Source organism: Myotis yumanensis, unplaced genomic scaffold, assembly GCF_028538775.1.
Source record: "Myotis yumanensis isolate MYYU_CA2020_CCGP unplaced genomic scaffold, mMyoYum1.0.hap1 SCAF_4, whole genome shotgun sequence".
Taxonomy (NCBI): Eukaryota; Metazoa; Chordata; class Mammalia; order Chiroptera; family Vespertilionidae; genus Myotis; species Myotis yumanensis.
This window is the reverse complement of record NW_027223755.1, coordinates 71,488,375-71,510,676: the sequence shown is the minus strand read 5'-3', so window position 1 is coordinate 71,510,676 and position 22,302 is coordinate 71,488,375. Positions and strand designations below refer to the sequence as shown.

The 22,302-nt window shown below is 38.7% G+C and overlaps 1 protein-coding gene across 3 annotated transcripts in view; it reads right to left on the bottom strand.

Moving 5' to 3' along the window:
• Positions 1–9,356: 9,356 nt before the first annotated feature.
• Positions 9,357–22,302, bottom strand: part of PRR16 (proline rich 16) — a 240,338-nt gene continuing 227,392 nt past the window's right edge. For 2 of the 3 annotated variants that reach the window (XR_011471108.1, XM_070411485.1), the window contains exon 3: positions 9,357–10,554. The gene's annotated coding sequence lies outside the window, so the exon portion shown is untranslated. Of the gene's footprint in view, positions 10,555–14,019; positions 14,056–22,302 lie in introns of those variants that run through there. The other variant, XR_011471109.1, reaches the window with a different exon arrangement.

Below are 22,302 nucleotides of genomic sequence, written 5' to 3'. Positions count from 1 at the left end.
CACTAAATGTTATTCAGTTTAGCAGTCTTATTTTCATGTTTCATTTAGAAATGTATCTATATAAAGAACATATACAACTCAATTGTCAGGAAGACAAACAATCCAATTAGAAAATGGGCAAAGGAACTGAATAGACACTTCTCCAAAGAGCACATACAGATGGCCAAGAGACATATGAAAAAATGCTCAACATCACTAATCATTAGAGAGATGCAACTTAAAACTACAATGAATTATCACCTCACACCTGTCAGAACAGCTACTATCAATAAATCAACAAACAACAAGTGTTGGTCAAGATGTGGAGAAAAAGGAACTCTAGTGTACTATTAGTGGGAATGAAGAGGGTGCAGCCACTGTGGAAAACAGTATGGAGTTTCCTCAAAAAATTTAAAATGGAACTGCTGTTTGATCCAGCGATCTCACTTCTGGGAATATATCCTAAAAATCTCGAAACAACAATTGGAAAGAAATATATGCCACTCCTATGTGCATAGCAGTGATATTTACAATAGCCAAGATCTGGAAACAGCTTAGTGCCCATAGTTAGATAAGTGGATAAAAAAGTTGTGGTACATTTGCAAAATGGAATGCTACATTGCTGTAAAAAAGAAGGAACTCTTATGCTTTTCAACATCATGGATGGACCCGGAGAATATTAAGCTTAATGAAATAAGCCAGTCAGAGAAAGACAAATACCATATGATCTCACTAATGTCTGGAATCTAGTGAACAAAAAAAACCAACAAACAAAATGGTACCAGAAGCATGGATACATGGAACAGACCAGCAGGTGCTGGAGGGGAAGGGGATAGGGTGACTGAATAAAGGAGGTAAAGGGATTAACTAAAGAACATATATGCATACCCCATGGACATAAACAATAGTGTGGTAAAGGCCAAGGAAAAGGGATGTGGGGTGGGAGAAGGTGGACAAGGGGGGAGTGAAATGGAGGACATCTGCAATAGTGTCCATATTAAAAAAATTTAATAAAAAATGCACTCTATATTTTATTTTCAGCCAATATAGAAACATAAAAATCATTCAGAAAAAATACATCAGGTTATCAAATTGTGGATTCAATCTTTAATTGCATAATAAAGAATAAACACTTTGAAATATTTAGATACTCTCCAGAGAAATTAAAGGGAGCTCAGAGAGCATATATTCCGATGCTTTTGGAAGCTCATTTGATTGTGGTGTTTGGTTAAATTAGTCATTTATGGATTAGCTGTATTTTATGATTAAAAATATTAAAATGTCTTAAAAAGTGTGAACTATCCTCTACCTGGGGGATCAGACTGCACATCATAATGTGTGCTATTTTTCACCTCTAAATTTCAAATACTCTCAAATACTTTTAGCTGTTATTGTATTCAGTTGTAACTGGCAAAAGATCAAAGAAAATCCGCGTGTGGTTAGGCAACTGCATATAATTCTGGAGACCTGCATTTTCTATGGAAATCAGTAAATCTTTCTTGCATACATCCTTTTTAATTCTATGTGTGTATTGGTTTCCTTTAACCAAGCCTTTGAAATACCTGGATTTTGCACTATGCCCCAAAAAACAATCATCTGTAGCTATGACAAAACAAACAAACAAATAAAATGTAAGGGATGCTGTCACAGAATCAGCATAAAGTGTTCCCCTAAACATAATATCTGTTGAGTAAAAATATGTTAGGTAATTCCAATATTCCACTTATTTCCTCAAAAAAAAAAAACTTGAAATACCCTACTAAAGTGTGTGTGAGTTACAGATAAATTGTATTTACAAATACATAGAGTATCATAATGATAAGGCATGAAAGCCTGTACAGTAAAAACATTCTGTGAAAATGTCTTATCTATACTAATAAAAGGGAATATGCTAATTATACCAGGTCAGCCAGACATCTTCTGGACCTCCAACTTCCTTCCAGACAAAGCCACGATGGCGGGGACCAAGGCAGAGGTGGTTAGGGGCAATCAGGCCAGCAGGGGGACAGTTAGGGGATGGTCAGGCCGGCAGGGGGACAGTTAGGGTGTGGCCAGGCCAGCAGGGGAGCAGTTAGGGTGCAGCCAGGCTGGCAGGGGGGCAGTTAGGAGGCAGCCAGTCTGGCAGGGGGGCAGTTAGAGGCTGGCCAGACCAGCAGGGGGGCAGTTAGAGGACAACAAGGCCGGCAGGGGACCAGTTAGGGGGTGACCAGGCCAGCAGGGGACCAGTTAGGGGGCAATCAGGTTGGCAAGCAAAGGCAGTTAGGGGGATCAGGCAGGCAGGCAAGCAACTAGGAACCAGTGGTCCTGGATTGCGAGAGAGATGTCTGACTGCCGGTTTAGGCCCCATCCCGCAGGAGTCCCGGATTGGAGAGGGTGCAGGCAGGGCTGAGGGACCCCCCACCCCCCCACGCAAGAATTTCATGCACCGGGCCTCTAGTATCATCTATATGTACAGTGCACCACTATGTTCACTGCAACATTATTCACATTGGTCAAGACATGGAAACAACTAAAGTGTTCCTCGATAAATGATTGGATAAAGAAGTGGAACAAATATACCAAATATAAATGGAATACTATTCAGCCAAAGCGAAAGATGAAACACTGCCATTTGCAACATGGATGGATCTTGAGAATATCATGTTAAGCAAAATAACTCAGAAAAAGTCAAGAACCACATGATTTCACTTACATGTGGCATTATAAAACTGAAAGCAACAAATGAACAAACAAAAACTCATGGAAATAGACAACAATATGGTGGTTACCAGAGGAAAAGAGGAGTTAGAGGGTAGTGAAGGGGAGAGGGGGGTCCAATGTATGGTGACTGAAGGAAATTTGCCTTTGGATGGTGGGTACACAACGCAATATACAAATGATGTATCATAGAACTGTACATATGAAACTTGTGACCAGAAAGGGACCAGGACCTATGAGGGTCTACCCTGGCACAGTCTGGAATGGGTGGGTTATTGACTTTGTGCAGAAAAGATTTCATGATACAAGTCCAGGTGACTTTGAGAGTATATTAATTAAAGCTAGGGACAGTGAAAGAAAGGAAGGGTTTAAGACAAAAGAGGCAAGATCAATGTAACAGGAGTGAGCTTTGGCTCAGCTGCCTGGACACAGGAAAGGAAGTCACAGTAACAGAAGTGAACCTAGGCTGGGCTGCCTAGACGCAGGAAACAAAGTCATAGAGGTAGAAGTGAGCCACACTGGACTTTGTGGATTCAGGAAACAAATTATACAGGTAAAAGGAGGGCCCTTGGAGACAAGTTCAGGGGGTTAGTCCAGGATGGGCTGCTGCTGCCTACTGCTCCCCTGGTAGCAAGTCTTGTGGGAACCTTTAAAGCTTAGGAGAAAGAAAGCAAAGATACATGCCTGAGGAAAGAAGGGGGGAGCTGGCAAGCTCAAGGGAGAGTGATCACAGGGTCCTTTGTCTTAAGGGTTTTCCTGTTTTCTAAAGGTGGGAATTTTAGAGGAGGGTTCTATTAGAATATCCATCTGCTTTCCAGGTGTGTCCTTTGATATGCTGATACATCAAAATGAGCATATAGAGAAATCAGGGTCATTCTCTGGTCAGTTTCACCTTCACAGGAGGCAATCAATGTATCTCTCTCAAATTAATGTTTCTCTCTCTGTTACTCTCTCTCCCTTCATCCTTCTCCATAGTCAATAATCTTTTTTTTTTTCTTTTTAAAAAAGAATGTCACTGGAAAGTTTGCCCCAGCATGGTCTAGAATGTGTAAACCATTTGCTCCAAAGTGTCCTTGGAGAGGGAAGATAAGATCTTGCAATTTATTAGCTGGCTGTAAATTGCTCAGCCATCTGTTTAGCTATCTGTCTCAGTTTCCCCATTCTACTTGCCATGGAATTTTCCTAGCTTCTTACTACCCTGCCCCAAAACCTATATAATTTTATTAACCAAACTCACCCCAATAAACTTAATACATAAATAAATAATAAATAAATAAATAAATAACAGTGCTTTGTGTGCCAGAATTACAGTCAGTGTGATGAGAAGTTCAAAACAGGAGACACAGATGTTCTCTATATCATTAACAGTCTATTCATAAAAAGGAATAGACATGAGTATAGTAAAATCCATAAAAGATTAAATGTTCACATGTTATGATTCCACTGTGTTATTTTGCTCTTGAAAATATGAGAAAATTTTATTCCCTTAGATTTTCATATAATTTAGTGTCTAAAATCTCCAATACTCAAACCAGGGCATGATAAACTGGTGCTACAGTTTTAAAGTCTTGGGGCAGAACCAGATAGCTGTGTACAACATTATTCATTCTCACCAGCCTCTGCAGTGCTAGAGTATCAAATTTATTCAATGTGGCAATGTGCTCAGCCAAATGAATTACATTCCTTAGTCCTCCTTATGCTAATGTGGCCAGTTTGAATAATGACAAATACACCAAAATATTGTATGAACATTTTTCAGTAAGTTTCCTGGAAAAGAAGGAGATGAGATCTCGCCTCGTAATACTGCCTGGGATATATGTGATGTCTGGAATTCTAGTCACTGTTTTGCACCATAAGGACATAGGTGTTAGTCTAAGAATTTCAGAGCAGAGCAGTAGAAGAAGCTTGGATCCCCGATGATTTTAAGGAGTTGCTGGTATGCCAGCTCTGCACAGCCTCTTGTTATTTGGGTTTTTCTGTTTACATATAGTTTTATAGAAATAGTTTTCAACATTTTTCTAAATGTTTGTTAGTCCACCTGTACTTACTCAAGTCTTTATGAATTCACAGATGCCTACAAATGCATTTTATACCTTCCTCAAAAAGTATACCTATATAAATTATAAATGCTCCCATACCATTCTTTTTTATTTTTATTTTTATTTTTTTACAGAGAGGAAGGGAGAGAGATAGAGAGTTAGAAACATCGATGAGAGAGAAACATCAATAAGCTGCCTCCTGCACATCTCCTACTAGGGATGTGCCCGCAACCCAGGTACATGCCCTTGACTGGAATCGAACCTGGGACCTTTCAGTCAACAGGCCAACACTCTATCCACTGAGCCAAACCGGCTAGGGCCTCCCATGCCATTCTTAATTTTAATTTGTTATTCTGAAATATTTTATATTCATTTGACCCCCTTTTTTCTGGTTTGCATTCAATCGGATATGCTTTAAACCATTGTTTTATGGGTAAATATCTGCATTACTTTGGGTGTAGATGTAAATGCTTTGTGAGCTGAGGGAAAAGTTGGAGGAGCTTGATCTTAGTGTTTTCAGGAATTAAACCCACCCACATTTGTTATACCAGACAGATTTGCTATTACTTCTGTTATTTCTGTATACTTACTATTTTTAGTTCTCATAGCTGTTTGCATTGTTTTCTGCTTTACCTGAGGTATAGATTAAGTAAGATGGGCTTCCACCTCCCCAATTTTTTCTGTGCTATCCTTTTTACTGTCTTTGCTAAAACCTAACTACCCTTCTTTTTCAGGTCTTCTGACACCCTATTTTCTTTCCCTTCCGCAATGCTTTGTACACGATTTGCCCCATTTTCCTACTTATCACCCATCAGATCTCAACTCAAAGTTTACTTCCCCCACCGAGTTGCATACATTGAATATATGGTCACGGCATACCATATACTTTTCTTCATAGAAATTAGCACAGTTGTAATTTTCATTAACTAGTGAAATTACACGTTTAATGTATTTCTCTCCAATTAGATTTTAAACTCCATAAAAATGAGATCTGTCTTTTTTCCTCACTTTCCTAGTGCTTAAGACAGTTCATATTGCAGAGTGAGCACTCAGTAAATAAAGAAATCATCTTCCCCATGTAGATAAGCCTGATTAACTCAGTGAACTTGGGCCAGCAGAGAGATAGAATTGCATGTAAATGTAACCTACCTGCACCCTAAAAGCAAATGTCACGAAGTAGACAATCAAGCAAAGGGCAGTAAAGTGAGGTAAGCCTGTACCTACATTGGCATTCTCAATTTGATAAATCGGTAAGTAGTAAGTCTCGATGACAGATGAAGATTGTTTAATTGATTTTGTAAAATATTGAACTGTGAAGATAGCAAAGGGTATGTTTAAAATTTGAAGACAAAATAAGATAATGTACAAGTGAAAAAACTTAGGAAGCAAATGTAATTAAAGTTAAGAAGAATAAATAAACCAAAGTCAAGAAAATTTTAGACATGTTTTTTCTGGTGTGCATGTCACCACCATTTCACCCACTAGAATTTACTTTATTAATTACTGCTAGAGATATCCTGCAAAAGAACAGGCCTGCTAATGTCACATCTTTACAAAAGCTTTTAAGGGCTCTCCATAGACCGCAACAGATAAAGCACTCCTTATTGTTGAGTATATTCATAAAATAACTATAATTTGTATCACTTGTTTTTTTAATCCTCACCCGAAGGTATTTTTCCATTGATTTTTAGAGAGAGTAGAAGAGAGAGGGAAAGAGAGAAACATCAATGTGGCTTCAATTGGTTGCCTCCTGCAGGCGCGGACCAGGGCCCTGGGCGGGGAGGAGTCTGAAACGGAGACACGTGTCCTTGACCAGAATCAAACTGGGACCCTTTGGTCAGCTCTATCCACTGAGCCAAACTGGCGAGGGCTGTTATCATTTATTTTTTATGGAGTTTAGTGTTAGATAATTTGGGGGGAAATTGGCTTTCCTATTTAAGGTCAAGTAATTCACAGCTTGAAGCAATAAACACGGACTTTAAAAGAATTTGACTGCGTCCAGGCATACTTCAGTGCCTAACATCCCACAGGCACTGGCATATAATTCCGAGTTGGATTATTTCCATGCACAACGTCTTAATTTCCAGGGGTTCAAATCATGCGTGACAAACTAATTTTCTTCATTATGGCAAAGGATATACTGAGTACCACAGAGAGACTATAGAGAGTAAATCAACTTAAGTGTGCAGAATAACGCCATGTGCGCTTTGTTTCGGATCGCAGTTTGGGGATAAACCGAACGATCTGTTTTCTTAATTCTTAAAGAAAATGTGTTTGAGGTTGTTCGGGGGCTCTGGTTCAAGACAGTGACACAGGAAAATCCTAGGCTCGCTTCCTCCCGAGAACCCCCTGAATCTGTGGCTACAGACATACGGTTCAACTTTCCCCGAAAATAATACCTAAAACCTGAGCCACTCATATGCCTCGGGCCCACCTCATCCGCGGGGGGGAAGGAGAGACCGGGACACCGCCTCCCCATCACCCCGCACCCCCACACCCCATTCAGCAACCGCCTCCGGAGCAAAGTCCACCCTGAGCTTCTTCCTGGGGCGCCTTCCCTGAACCCCACTCCGCACCCGAGAGATGAGCCTCAAACACATCGAGCCTTGAAAAACAACTTCCGCCAGACGACACGGACTGAGGACCGCTCCCTCCGCATGGACTCACCTGTCCCCGCGCAGAGGACGCCGATCCAGAGGCCCCCGGGCTTCATGGGAAGGAGGTGAGCGCGACCCTTAGCCAAGCAGAACGCATCAGCCCGGGAGGCAGACAGCGAATTCAGCACCAACTGGGGGGCTGCTGGGTGGTGAACCCCATCTTCGGCTCTCCCTCTGCCTCCCTCGTGCTAACAGGCACCTCGTTTTCTGCGTTTAACAATAGGCTTTTGTGTTCTGCTTCCGGCGGGAGCCAGTTACTCGCCCTTCGCCGGAGGCCTCCCAGCCGCGGGCGCCATCTTGGTGCTCTGGCCGTGGGCACCCGCCTCGGGAAAGGCGAGGCTTTCCTTTTTCCTGTCTTTTCCCTGGCGGGTGCTCCCTAACACTCACCCTCTGTCGAGTTCCAGAGCGCCAGTATGTCCGGGAGGGGGGCCTCTAGCCTTTGCACCTGCCCGTACCCCGTGTTTTTCGTTGGTTGGCTGCTGCGTTCCCGTTGCGGGGAGGCCCCTGGATCACCTGCTCCGGAAGCCGGGAGGCTCCGTCCTGGTCTCGCGAGACTGTGACTCCGCGAGTTCCTGGCCCGCTGCCGCCTCCACGGCCCAGCACCGACGTCGGCTTGACCCACGCTCCTAGTCTTGCCAAGAAGACCCATGTTGCTGTCCTATAGCCGGAGGCTGTGGAGAGCTCTCAGGAATAAGACCGAGAATGCAGTCGCTGAGCTAGCCCTCTGCCTCCCCTATGTGTCTCAGGCAGCGGCTCAGACCCTGCCTGGTGCCCCCATTTTGCAGCTGCTGCCAGGGCACCCCTCTCCACTGCCTGGCTCTGGCGGCCAATGGGCTTAGGCCTCCTGGCCTCACAGTACCACCACCCAGGGGAAGAGCTCCGAAAAGGCTCCCATTCCAACCCATCAGAGCACCGCAAGAGGCAACGCACCCAGGGAAAGCCAGGCCTATCAGCTTGTCCTGCTAGCGGCACCGGAGGGGCGGGCTCCTAAGGACATACATCTCAGGACTGACTCTCATCCTCTCCGGAGACTTTGAAGACCTGGCACCATCTTGGCACTCTCCTCCAGCCACCTCCAAAATGTTACTTATACTGTAACTGTAGTGAATATTGTATTGCATGAAACTAATATAATACTGTCAACTGTAATGGAAAATAAAAAAACATTAAAAAAATAATAATGCTGTATTGTATATTTGAAAGTAGCTAGAAGAGTGGCTCTTGAAAGTTCCCGTCACAAGAAAGAAATTGTAACTGTATGTGGTGATGGATGTTAAACTGGACTTATTGTGGCAATCGTTTTGCAACGTATACAAATATTGAATCACTGCATTGTACTTAAACTGAAAAAAAAAATGTCAATTATGCCTAAATTAAAAAAAATGTTTTTAAGTAATTTGTTTGAGCTGCACACTAGTTACTGAGAGTAGCAATGATCATACACACTCTGGTTGGTGAGCCTCAAGCAAGGATGAGCACTTTGCAGGTTTTCAGTAGGCCCTTCTTTTCATTTTTGCCCCAGGAAGAGGGCCTAGTCATTTTGATATATACTGATGGAAGTTCTCGGCAGACCTCTGATGATGGCCTAAAAGAAAATATCTAATTTCATCTTCTGAAGCAAATTTCCATCAAGAGAATGGAGAGAAAATCCTTACTCACCCAATACCTAAACTTTCGGTTTTACAGCAGACAGTAAAACTAATATAACTAATATAACTACAGTATTAAAATAATACTTGACCAGAAAGCCAAGGTAACAATATATCATTCTTCTTCAGAGTTTAGGAAATAGAAAGCCCAATTTTATACCACAAAAATATTTGATATTTCATTCTTCCATTAGTTCTAAATTAACATGAAAAAAGCTTGCCAAGGATCCATAGGAAATTTATCTTCCAGGTAATGAAAGCCAAATAAAATAAGCAACTACAAATAATATAAACAACACATTTATTTAGAAAAATAAACTGAAAATGCTGTTTGTCTGGTACATTATCCCATGAAGCATAGATAAATGGCTATAAAAAACTGTTGTTATATGTCAAATACAAATTACAAATGATTTTTTTTAAATTCAGAGAACAAATAGATGTTCAACACAAATGTACAGTTCACTGTATTTGACTTCTTGGCTGTTAATGATATAAAATGATCTTCATTAAAAAAATTTGATCCCTTTTTCATTCATTTGACCACACTGATGCTTTTTTGTTATTATTCTATAGTTATTATTTTAATCTGAGACAAACCTTTTTTTTTTTAGATAACTGATTTTTATAGAAGAGAAATCAATGTCTGCAAAATTCTTAAGTGTTTCCTTTTTGGACTCCTGCAAGAAACTGCTTGTTGTGGTCTCAAAACTCATGGGACCATCTGTGCAAATAACAGCACACATCATTACCCTGAATGGAAGTGACAGTGCAAATATTAGAAGTGCATTGAGAAATAATCAGTAAGACTGACTTCCCCCCTCTCTCAAACAATATGGAGTGAAGGACTGAATGCAGAAACATTTCAAGCAATTGACAATAATGCTGTTATTCCATTATGGCTTTAAGGGTATACACAAGATGGCAAACATCCTCTCTGCAAACAGCAACATTCTGTCCTAATACTACTGTTCATTGCTACAATGCTCCTCTGTTTGTTCAGTTTATTTTTGTCTACATATTTATTTTGAAATGCTGAGTAATTCTGACTAGAGATATTTCCTATCTCTATTTTACCTTCCCAAATGATAAATCAATTGATAATAATTTACTAGCTTAACTGCCGAATATACATTTTCATGGGTTTACATCTGGGAATATTTATTTTCATGGTGAAGGAAGATGGGTTTTGTTTGGTTTCTGTTTTTTGTTGGCTGAATTGTTTAGTCCTTTTCATATATATATATTTTAAATCTTCTTGATAATTTCTGAGTGAAGAGATTTAAGGCTGTGGCTTTTTTTCACCCCTAGGGCTCTGCTCATGGCTGTCAGACTAGAGGCAGATGATTTTATGCAGACCATATCAGTAATCACTTGTGCTCCAAAGTTGAGGGAATTTGCTGCTCTGAGATGGACAAGTTCCTGGTTATTTCAAAATTACATCTGGCCTCAAGAAGTCATAATGATGAATCTGAAGTGAGAAAAATGAGCTGACATGCCTCCAAATAAAGATTTCCTTCCAATCTGAAGGAGCTGTCAGAAGAAAACAAAAGACAAAATATCAGTTTAATAGTAAGTACAGTTTAACAAAAACACATAAAATGTATTAAGAATGAGGCAATCATTTGTTAAAGCCTAATTTAAAATTACTTGAATTATCAAGAATTTCATTTTATATGTCTAAACATATTGAAACATATATTCCCCTTAAATTTCATATATAAAAATAATGTGACAAGTCAGTCATCAAAATTTAGTAGTAGCATGCGTATATTTCAATTAAAAGATCTGTCTCTTTCATTAATCTCTTCCCATCTGCCCCATCCCAGAGATGTCAGTTTGTTCCATGCATTGATGCCTCTGTTTTGTTCATCAGTTTATGTTCATTAAATTCTACATGTAAGTGAGATCATGTGATATTTGTCTTTCTCTGACTGGCTTATTTCACTCAGCATAAAATTCTCCAGGTTTATCCATGTTGTCTCAAAGGGTAAGAAATCCTTCTTTAACCAATGGACACAGACAGTTGGGTGGGGCAGGGGCTGGGAGGAGGAAGCTAAGGGAGGGGGAGGGACTTGGAGGACATCTGTAATATTGTTAACAATAAAATTAGTCACTGAATAAGAATTAATGTTCAAAATCTATCTCTGACAGTTTTTAAAACTTCAGGTAAATTTGTCCACCTGTAAATGTACTAAGTTCTCAAAGACTATTTATATAGAGCCTGAAAATATAAGAATATCTTGAGATGTTCTTTGATATACCATATATCACTATTAAAATAGTTAATAAATCATTTTTAAGGTAGAGAGACTTCATTTAAAACAGCAAAAAAGCATTTAAAAACCACGTTGAATAATGTTCTCTTTCACTGCATTCTATATAGTCTAAATGTATTATCAAACTGCCAAAAGGATATTCTTTTCCTTGATGCAGCAGAGCTACCAAAGAACTAATCTGCCTTCATGAATACCTGCAATAATTAGCACCTTAAAATAAATTCTATCCATAGTCCTATCCATATCCTAATTAATACATTTTATGGAAAATAATAAGAAATAAAACCTAACCATAATCCTCACTCTGCCCACCCAACATCAAATATGCTTAGCACCACTTAATGTGCAGTGTGTCTATGGTCTTCTCTTTAAGTTATGATGTAAAAGATAATATGTATGCAATGACTTACTAAAATAGGTCCAGAAAGTTATTAAAATGAACCTGGTACCATAATTAATTGATTATTAAATTATTAGAAAAGTCAAAGACAGAGAGTAGTGGCATTAAGTGCATTTTTAATCCCTTAAGGCCCATCTGAGAACCCCTGCTTTAACACTTTCATTTGGAGGTATGTAAATTCCAAATGCATTCTGTGCTTTCTTCAATAAAGAGACACAAACATACACATAGATGACACAATAAAAACAAACTGTGCAGCTACTGGACAAATTGTATATTACCAGATCATCACTGGCATATGTCAAGTTGCACATTCAGTATTTTATGAAATTCATAAATAAAGAATTGTTCTCTCTTTGTGGTTTTAATAAGAGTTCAAGAATTGTTCAGAGTCTTGTAAATGTTATTTTAATAATCCCTTTAAATTTTATCTGTTGCTGTTACCTCTTGAAATATGATTTAATTAGATTGCTAATCCCACTCATTCAGGAAATGCCAAGAGGTGTTCTGTAGGGGAAATGTTGCTTCTTACAGTGTAAATTTTCTCCCTTACTTTTGCTAATATCATGGCAGAATTTTTCTTATCCCTTTTGAGGCAGTTGTTGACTGAGTTTTTCATCCTAACAATCCTGTCCTATAGTATTTAACTTAAAAAAGTAAAACTGTTAACAGATTCTTGTTTGATTTTAAAAAAAGGAGTTTTGTACATTTTACATCTATTTAAGATAAGAGCTAAAATTATTTATAAATATTTTCCTGTTCCAGTAATTTTTTTAGGTATCTCATAGAAGCAGTTATTTGCCTCACAGCCTTCAGCGACCAAACATTAAAAGCAGAGAATAAAATCTTCTAATCAGGAGATGTCTATATTGGCAGTTTGAATTCCAACATTGGGTGTTAATGAAATACATTTAAGTCTTACTTAGTTTTGAAAAATTTTTTACAGATATCCGAGCCTCTCCCTGCATGGTATCAGATATCCCATTCACCATAACCTCAGGCTAAATATTTTTTTTCCCACTAAAGAAAAGCCCCAAATAATTTTTCATGTATAATTTGCTAACTTAAAAATTCATGAACTTCATTATATATTGTTTATATTTTTACCTCAAATATGGAGAAATGTAATACACCATCATCCCTATACAAGTTAAATAAATGTACTCAGCATTGCAATAATGAAACATAAATCACCAAGATTCTGCATTATCAACAATGAGTTGAAGTGCTCCGGGAATGCTCTCTGACTTATTCTTCAGATGAGTAGTTAATTACTTCATTCTATTTCAAAGGCCTTTGTTTAAAACTAATTAAAGTTTTCTTCACTTTTTGAATGGAATAGGTCATAGTTTTCAAGCACTGCTTGGGTCATTCTCTAATTTTGGTAAATTTTTCCAGACACAAATGCGATATACAAAATATAAATGATACCAGGTAATTTTTAGGCTTTGACTCATTAAATGTCAAGTCAGTTCATTTAGGTAAGTAGCATCTTTTTTTTTTTTTTCCAAACTTGTCTTCCTCACCTTAAGAAGGAAGGTGCTATTGGAGCCTTTTATTGCAGTAACATAGTCAAAAACACAAGAGGCCCAACCCATGGATTAAAAACTCGAGTTTTTCACAGCACAGGTGAGAGTGAAGTCCTATGATTCTCCCACAATTCAGATTCCAGCATCGGGTGTAGACACTAAGCTGCACCCCTGAATGGCATGGCCTTTGGACCTTCACCTGATGAAGGGTCCTTTGACCAAGTCCATGGGCTGAGGCTGCCTCTCCACTGCCTCCCATTAACAAAGTGAACCAGGTATGTGCGCGATGCACTAGGAAGCCCAAGGTCTCTTCTGTGTGGCTCTCGGTTCGGTCCTCTCTCCAGTTCTGTCCTCAGGTTTAGGGGATACTTTTTTCATGTAAACAGTCTAGCTCTGGGCTGAGTGGCTGCTTGGGCACCAGGCCAAAGACATCACAGGGACCTAGAGACGCAGTGTGGAAATAGACCCTGAGACAGCGTGGCGGTGAGCAATGGCAGGGCATAGCCTGCAGAGAAGGTGCCCGGGGAGGAAGACAGTGGTGGTGGTGGCTGCATGCAGTCCAGGTAAGTGGAGAGGTCGCAGTGCTTGAAGCTGGCACCCTCCAACATGTCCTTGGTGTTGGGGTCGAGCGCCCAGTAGTTGTCCTTGTCTGTGAGGTTGTGGCTGATGCTGTTCTGACATTTTGGGGGGTTGTCGTGGTAGAAGGGTACTTGCTAGGTGATGACCTTGTCCGTGTGGCCCAGCATGAGGCTGAGCCCTTGCGCCTGGGTGATGGCCATGGCGATGAGAGCAATGTAGCTGCCGGGTGGCTTTCAGCCTCCTAGAGCTGTAAGTACAGTAAAACCTCAATATAGCTGACAAATTTGGGTGAGGGGGTGTCCCTTAAAGCCAAAATTCCATTCTATAATAAAGTAGGTTTTCCTAATGCATGTTAAAAAATTGACATATTAATTAACTTGTTTTTACTTATGTAGATACATCTGTGCAATTAAAATTAAGTATGTATGGAAAGTTAATTTCACCAAAAGTTTTCTATGTGTATTGACACCATTGTAATTAACCCAATTATTAATTAATTAACAGAAAAGGAGCAAAGGGAAGGCCAGATAATATAGGCATGCCATTTGTACAGCTTCGCCAGAAAACTGCAGTTTAACACTCTCCAAGTCTGTTCCCCAGAGATCCTGGGGGAAGGGAGTAGACAAAGAAAGAATAGATGCATGACCAGTACGGTCTAAATGACTCAGAGAGTGTGCTTGTTTATTTGTCATACCTGGGAACAGGACATTGGCCAGGATGGAGTGCCCATTCAATCTGCAAAGATTCAAAATCTGAGACACATAAGCTCCTGAACAAAGGAAGTCCCCTCTCTTGGCTCTCTTGCTGCAGGAGGCATGCTCCCCTGCATTCGCCCACATGGCTCATGGCCATGTGGACCCCACACAATGGACTGATGGATTACAACTAGCCTGATGCTCTGCCAAACTGAGCTCCACCGTGGAAGGGAAACTCTGGACACTGGCTTTGCTTTTAACTCTGCTGAATCCCCAGCAGCACATTTTCCAGGAATGGATTAAGGAAAATGGGACCTTAGAAATGCAGGGATATAACTCCACACAAATAAAAATCACTCATTCTACTGTCAAGTCTTAGAAAATTCTTTTTCGCAAGATATTGTAAGAACCCCACACCCACTAACAATGGAGAAATTCCAACTGTGCCATTCTCCAATAACAATATTACTGTAATTTTAAATGTATACTGAAATAGGACTAGTAAATGCATGCATTTACCAGTCACCAAATGCACACAGCTGGGGCATGGCTTAGCACACATCAGAACATCAGGACCACACGTGTTAAAACTTTGCAGAAAGTCACGCCACATGACAAAAGAACCAATTACCATTCGCCATGCAGTGTGTCATGTGCTTATCATTAACCAAACATTATTTACGAGTGGTGACTCTTGGAATTAAATATGTAGACTACAGTTGTAAATATGTAATATTTATTTATGTCGACGAAATTACTACTGTGTTTTTTTCCCAACATATGGCTATTCACTAAAATTTGTTAAAAATAACAGTGAATTAAAGCAAAAAAAAAAAAACAAAAAAAAAAACCTGTTAATTTAATTATAAGCAAATCTTGGTTAAAATTCTCTTAAAATTAACAGGGTGTTAATTTTCACATGTGACCCATGGACCAGCAATTGTGTCTGTTAAGTCTGAAGTCCATTAAATTGAGGTCCGCAAAATTGAGGATTTACTGTAGCATCTTAAGTGATTAAGAACATTTCTTTACAGATAGGGCAGCATGATTTTAAAATGTCAAGACAGCAAGCAAAGCTAAGGAAAAGCTAAAAATATTACTAAAAGTTTGTCCAAACGTAAGAATTTCACAATTCTATATTTATTTGGAACTTAGTGTAATTTTTATAATTCTCTTCATTATAATCTATATTTATTAAGTATAAATATATAAAGTTTTACATATGAATTATATAGTACTAAAATATATTTTATAAAACAGACAAATACTTATATACTAGTGACCCAGTACAAGGATTCGTGCACATTGAAAGGAAATTAATTAGAAGGTGACCAGCGGGATGGGACTGGGCAAGACAGGCCAGACACGCCCTGGAGCCAACCTCCAACAGTCCATCCCAGCTGGCTGCACCTGGGGTGGCACCTTGGCTCCAAAGGCATCTGTGGAGTGAGCGGGGTCCCTCCAGCAGGTAGAGTCCCTCGGCCTGGCCTGTGGGGATCAGGCTGAAACCGGCTCTCCGACATCCCCCGAGGGGTCCCAGAATGTGGAGAAGGCACTCTGCAAAGTTGTTGTCGTACAGGTGTGGAATGCAAACACAAGTGCGCAGTAAACCAGATTTGGGCCGACAGTGCCCCAGCAACAACATAACCCATGGCTAAAGGTGGAATCACGAGGCCCTGTGAGGAATCAGACTCCCTCCTCTCGCGTTTCAGGGTGCGTCACCAGAGAACTGCTGCTGCCAAGTCATTGCAGCTCGGCAACCCTTGCATTGAACGTCTGCCCCCTGATGGTCAGTGCGCATCTTAGAGACCGGTCGGACAGAGAGAGAGACACTTAGCATATTAGCCTTTTATATATATAGATAAAAATGTATTATATATGTATATATAATTTAAAATATTGTAACTATGAAACAGTGTATCATGTGTCTTATGTCTGCTGCATTTAAGAAGTAGTAAGTATGAAGAGACCAAAATCATTACCAAAAAAAAAATCTGTCTTATTCCCTCTGTTAAATTAATAGCAGCAAGAAGTTTCCACTTCATTAGGTTAAATGAAAATGTATGAAATATTTACTATAAGCCAGGCATTATGCCAAGCATGGAAAATATATAAATAAAAAGTTACATTTCTATTACATCTAAATATAAAGCTAAATATTTCACATTCTATTTGTCATATAAAGCTGTGAAGTAGATATTCTTATCATTCTCCAGGTAAGGAAATTCTGGCACTGATTAGATTGCACTACAACCTGCAAGCCAAATTTGCTACACTTACACCATTCATTGGGTATAATGAGATGAATATTTGGGACAAATAGCATGACCCACATAGACTAAAATATTTACTATTCTGTCCATTTACAGAAAAGGTTGTCAATCCTGTTTGAATGTAACTTATTTATTATAATATTAATTATGAATCTATTTTCCCAAATGGATTGTGGATCATCTCAATAGCATTATTAAATTATCTATATTTTGCTATGCTTTGACATGCTGTTCTTTTTTAAAATATGTTTTTATTTATTTCAGTGAGGAAGGGAAGAGAGAGAGAGAGAGAGAGAAACAACAATAATGAGAATCATTGATCAGCTGCCTCCTGCACGCCCCCTTATTGGGGATCAAGCCTACAACCCAGGCATGTGCCCTGACTGGGAATCAAACCATGACCTCCTTGTTCATAGATTGACACTCAACCACTAAGCAACACCAGCCAAGCTGACATACTATTTTTTTGTAATAATTCACATACATAAATGATTGTAATTTGAATGCTAGTCATTCATTTCCTCTGTGGTATACATTTTAGATTCAGAGTGGTTGCTTTAGCAAAATTTTAAAATTCCATGGACTAGCATTGAATTTATAGATTAAATGAGGCAGATTGGCATCTGTGCAATATTAAAGTCATATCAGAAACATTGTTATTCTTTTTTCAGTTTTTTTTTAAAGTTGGATATATAGCTGTCATTTTGAATTTTATTGTGTTAGAATAAGGCCTGTTTGGTAAGCCAAATTCCCAAATATTAGTGTTTTCTAATGTGAATAGAGGGATAGCAAAAACACTTCCTTGTGAAAAGAAAAATGACCAAAGTTAACTTTCTAGCTGTTTCTATGGAAACCTGGTACTGGTAGAATGTCAGCTGTATTACTATGTAACTTCGCTTATGATAAAAATAAATCCTGATTTGTAAACTGCATCTGGTCTAGCAAGACTGTGAATGACTATAAATATCTTCTGGGATTTCTGAGGGTGGTAACTGGTCATGTTCTTTCCTATTTGGGACATGGGAAGTGTTATCCAGGGTTGGTCCCTCATCTGCCCATGATCTCAAATTCTCACACCTGAGCTGTCACTTTGCAGGGTTGGAGAAAGACTTTATCCTTGACACTTATGGAAACTCATGTCAGAGAATCACTTGATACTGCCCTACAGGTATGCTTTGTTTACTGTATTATTCTAATGAAATCATTGTCAAATGCGCTCTATGGGGGTACTACTGTGAGATGGGTTGTCAAGTTGAACTGAAAACTACTAAGAGTGTTAGTAGTGTCATACATATGGAGATTCTCTTTCATTTGTGTATTATTGTCTTCATATTCTGTCATGTGTAGAGGACTAAGCGGTCAGAAGGAGGTACAGGGGAAGACTGTATACCTCCCCCAACTTTTTATAGGGCTTGAAGGTGCAACACACACCAGAGTCCCCTCTGAATGGTGCCCCGGATACTCCTGTCTTGGTTATTATATTCTTGCAACAAGGAAGTATGATAAGAGGATTTTGAATAATAGACTTAGTACCACTGCTTTAGAAAGAATTAATATTAAACAAAATCATTCAGTGGAAGAAGTTGGGCAGAGTTTCCTCCAGACATGCAAAAAAAAGTTTCAAGGAGTTTTCACTGATAAAAATGACATTTAAAAGATAGGTAGACAATGTGTTATCAGCTAGAAAGAGAATGTAAATGAAGCATTCTAGATAGACAAATAAAAACACCTAGGTCATTTTTAATAGCATTGTATTTACTCTTGACCATTTAGTATGTTTTATATTCAGCCCATGTATTGGTTCCAAGTTATATGAAGTTTAATTGTTTTAATTAGTGTATAGATATATACAGAATTTAATGCATATAATTAAATTAGGAAAAGATAGTTATGTGTGCACTTCCTTGTAATCTTTAAATTCTATTAAATATCTAGCTATTTTGGAAAGTCATTTTATTTCATGCTTCACAAACTATGAATATTGAGAAAATCACCTTGAAAATGATTATTTTAATATGAGTAAAATTAAATTGCTAGCTCTAAAATTGTGTTCCAAGTTGACACAACTAATTCCTTCTCATGAATTATCTATGAAATACTGCAAAATATAAGTGAGATTCTCTTATAGCTGCCCTGCTTTGCTGAGCCCAGCAGCAGTGTAGGATCAACTTACACATCCATGAGGAAGACATACTAAAGAAATGTGTAGGTAGTGCTTGACGTATTGAGGCTAGATAATTAGTAAATGTACATATGTCTGATACAGCAGCAGTTTAGAGAGATGATATTTAAGTCTTTCAAGCCAGATGGTCATTCTCTAAAATAAATTCCTGACACCCTGAAATATCACTCACCTCAGAATGCCCTTCTTATCTGAGCTAGCACATCAATGACATTCAATAACATTAGTTCCAAATTACCAAGGACAGCTACAAAATTTATAGAGTTCAGTGAAAAATGAAATGCAGGGCCCTTGCTCAAAAAGCAGGAAAAGAGCTTTGTTTTTTCTTACTCGCTCTCTCTGTTTTTATATTTGCTATTTAATGTCATGCTCCTTCTGGTTGAGTGAAGACCCCTATAAACCCTGGAGCTTTGCCTTGCAATTCAGAGCACATCACATGGCTGCCAGCACTTTGTCCCCCCTCCCCCTCCCCTGAGACAGGACAGCAATGATCTCTGGGTATGGGCGGGGAAGTGGGTGGTGAATGTGGTACCATGCCTGACAAGAAGCTTCAAGCCTCCAACATGTTCTCTATTTTTCTATTGGACTTCATTTATAAAATGCAAATTCAAAGATAAAAGTATCAAGACAGTGACTGCATATCATTAAACCCGAAGTGTAGGGGGGCTATTTATGGGTAAGGAGGTGGTGCTTCTAAAGACAGGGCTCGCTCAGTGCAGCTGCAATGGTCACAAGCCTATGAAGCTGACCCTGCAAGTCTGCCCCACTACAAGCCTTTAAAATTCAAAACAACAACCAAATATCCAGCTATGCCTAATCCTCTGCTCTACTGTGTTTGGTTTTTCATTGAATAGTAACTAAAAAAAATGCACATAAAATGTAAGGAGTAACGTAAAAATCAGTTTAAGGAGTGCCAAATTTTTATAAGTTAAACATATCCACTTAAGATTTTGACACGATATATAGCATAGAAAAAAATAATTGTTCATTTACTGTGTATCTGGCCCTGAAAACTTTACCCTTCAAAGTAAGGACCTTGTTTGTAAAGTCCAACTAAATACTTTGTTAGCATAGTAGCATAGGTAGCTAATTAGTATTACAAAGGAAGGGAGCAAATGGAATCAGACATTAGACCTAAAAACTAGGGAGCTAAATCAGACATTAGCCTGCTTCACTAGGAAGTTGCAGCATTCACAGGCTCCCAGAAGACGAGCTACATCCTCTGCCCTCAGGATGTAATCCTCTGCCAACCCTGGAGTGAGCAGGAATAATCTCCCTGGGGAACAACTAGCCTGGTACCTGGATTTTCCAGAGAAGCAGGGGGGAAATTCCTTTGCTAGGCACATGCGCAGTAGAAACCAGATGACACAGAAGAACTTTGAGGCATGCACAATAGGAGCCACAATGGCAACAAAAAGGGGTGGAGTGTAGTCTGAGAAAATAGGAAAAGTAGGTAATCAGATTGGATGAGGGCCTGGAACCCTGGAAGGTCCAAGAAGGCGACTGGTTAGGAGGAGGGCCCAGCATAAGCCTGGGTAAACCTTGGGGGCATATTATTTCCCTTCAACTCAATACATGTTTCCACTAGGCTTAAATTTTCCCCTTACACGTGCCCTTTGAAATTCCTTTCTCACGGCATTGCAAGAACCAACCCATTTTCACTGGCAATAACTTGACAAATGAATTTGTTGAAATTCTCTAAGAAAATTAGTTACAGACAATGATATACTAGTAGACATTCTCTTGCTCATGGAACATCTGCATTCACAAAGCAAAAGACTATTCTATTATCTTAAACTGTATCGGTTTTTCTCTCCATATGTATATGTCCATGTAGAATCACAGCAGTTTGGAAAAGGGTGCTTTTCAGCTATTTTTGCCAATTAATTTAATTCAATTTAAATCAACTTGGTGATATAATAATAATAGAAATTACATTTTTGAACAATATAACAGTGAAGTTACTATGATGTGATAATTTTAAATATATTAACAATATATTTATAGTTACTTCAATATATGTATGTCACAAAAGACTATTTAAAAGCACATCTTAAAAAGCACATCTTAGAAGCCTAGCTCAAACATGTTTTGGGATATTTTGTCAACTGTTTGAAAAAAATCTTATTATTGCTCTATAAATGTTACAATTAAATATCATAATTAAAGTCTTCCATAGGAAAGGAATAAATGATGTTTAAAAAGTAATATTTTTTATCCTTTTAGATTTCAAGTTGAAAATATTACCTTGAAGAATACTTTCTAGAAATCTTTTTCTACAATTTATTATGGGCACAAATGAACCAATAAATTAGTAAAGACGGACACCAATCTTATGATTAAGTACAAATTCCAATCACTTGAAAAACATTCATTCCACAGGATACAGGCAGCATATGCTTGCTTACCTGCTTCATTCATTCATTCATTCATTCAATCATTTATTCATCTAAATTGTGTGCAGTCTCGTGGAACTTCTTTAGTATTGATTAATGCTAAACTCTTAATGTGGATTGATCAATTAGCAAATACTTGCAAAATTCTTAATACAGTGCCTGGTATGATATCACAATTTTGGAGTCTGGTACTCAAAATTAAATTCCATTCCACAATACTTATAAGGATCTGGATAAGAGAGTTTTGTTTTTAATCCTAACCTGGGGATATGTTTTTATTGATTTTAGAGAGAGGGGCAGAGAGAGAGAAGATAAACACTGATTGTCTGCCTCCCAGGTGTACCCGAATGGCGATCAAACCTGCACCCTAGGTATGTGCCCTGACTGAAAATAAAACCTGCAATGTTTTGGTGTACAGGACAACACTGCAACCAACTATGCCACCTGGCCAGGCTGGACAAAATAGTTTTTCATACTCAGTTTCCTCAACTATTAAAAAAAATGGGATAAACATTAATGTTTACTTTGCAAAGTTGATGAAGAAAGTAAATGAGAACATAGGTAAAAATGATTTTACAGTGTTTATTTTTACAGAGACAGAAACATTGAACAAATACATTTTTCCCTTTTGTGTAGATAATTCCACAAGAGTGCTGAACAAGCTACCTGAAAACCTAGTTCTTAGAAAAGAGTCCGAGGCTACTTGGTGCACATCGACTGGGGAACTGCCATAATTCTTGTCCCATCTCTCACAACCAAAGGAGGCCACTGTAGTGGGTTTGCCAAGAAATAAAACCAGAATGAAAATAACTGTCTTGCCCTCTTCCTTCTGTGGTTATTAACAATATTAGCATAGGTAATTTTGCAACCAATGAGTTATAAATACCTTCTAATATTTAATTACTTTCAGACAATATAGTGCACAGTGTAAAAATTACCAAAGGGTAA